Raw genomic sequence first — 1498 nt, 5'->3', positions numbered from 1 at the left:
CGGGAAAAAGCCAAGGAAAAAAGAAGGCATATTAAAGGAGAGAGAGGTCATTGACATGTTTTTTACGCAATATTGTGAGAAGGACATTAGAGTGAACTAAGCATTCTTGTAAACGACGGTCAGTCACGAAGACAGATAGTGAACTATATTAGTTTGGTGGATCTCCAACCACCCGCGGTTTTTTACCCACCTTCATTGGGGTTTTCCGCGTCACCACTTTTGTGTGTTCATCCCCTTTGATCCCCCTTTGCATTCTTTTATCGCATTGTCTTTAATATCATCTGGTTGACACGTCCCACAAACTTTAATTTCCTCGTATGTGATAACTATTAGCATAAACAATTTGGCGCCCACCGTGGGGCATAACCAGACCATCTACTGTTCAAAATCCATCAAATAGGAGAAACACCTAACCTCGAGGAAATGCGGAGGCAGTACGAACAAATGAGAGCAGAAATGCTCGAAATGAAGCAAGCTAACGAGCGTCTAGCTACCAACTTTACGACATTACAGGAGAGGATCCATAAATTGCAAGAGGAGTTAGCATCGTCCAAGGCTTCGAAGGTCCGGCGTCGAGAAAATCTGAATGACATTCCTTTGATGGGGAATCTTTCTAAGTCAGGTGATGAAGAGCATGAAAACGACGAAGAGCCCGAGGATGAAGAGCCCTTGAACAATGAAGAGAACGACCAAGGCGAAGGAGAAGCGAATCTTATGACAAAGCGCATGGCTCAAATCGAAAAGCAAAACAAGCGTTTGATGAAGCTCATGTCCCAGCTCCCTGGAGCCCCAACACCATGCATCGTGGAGCATCCCGACGGCTATGCAGAATTGCCTTTCGTCGATAGGATCTCAAGGGTCGTGCTCCCCAAGAAGCTCAACCTGCCTACCCTAGCTGCTAGTTATGATGGTTCAATCGATCCAGGCGAGCACGTCGCGCAATACAAGCAACGGATGTGGCAAGCGTCAATCCCCTGGCATTTGGTAGAGGCCTGCATGTGCAAGTCTTTTAAAGCCACGCTCACCGGTCCCGCTCTCAAGTGGCTCGGATCTCTCAAGCCAGGAAGCATTGGCAATTTCTCCACCCTAGTCAATAAGTTCTATGAGAAGTTCGAAGGCAGTCGCAGCCTAGAAAAGCAGACGAGCGACCTATATGGCGTCGTGCAAGGACTCAAAGAATCCATTCGCGATTATTATAATCGCTTTAACAAAGAGATGATTAGCATTAAAGATCTTGATACTAAGACCGCTATTGAATGTTTCAGGAAAAGATTAATCTTGCGATCGAAGCTATACAACCATTTGACGAAGTACCCGTGCCAGACGTTTGAGGAAGTGTCGATCGGAAGGCTTTCTTCCCTAAGAAGAACAACTGGCGAAGCCACCCTTATAGCCGTTCAAACCAGGTAAACAATGTTACTGACGTTGTCGAAAATGCAGGTAACAGCGCGAGGATGGAGTCGCCAACCTTCCCTGCTCTAGACTCCTACGGATTTTC

Source organism: Beta vulgaris, chromosome 9 (assembly GCF_026745355.1).
Source record: "Beta vulgaris subsp. vulgaris cultivar EL10 chromosome 9, EL10.2, whole genome shotgun sequence".
NCBI lineage: Eukaryota > Viridiplantae > Streptophyta > Magnoliopsida > Caryophyllales > Amaranthaceae > Beta > Beta vulgaris.
Note: the sequence above shows the minus strand (reverse complement) of the source record.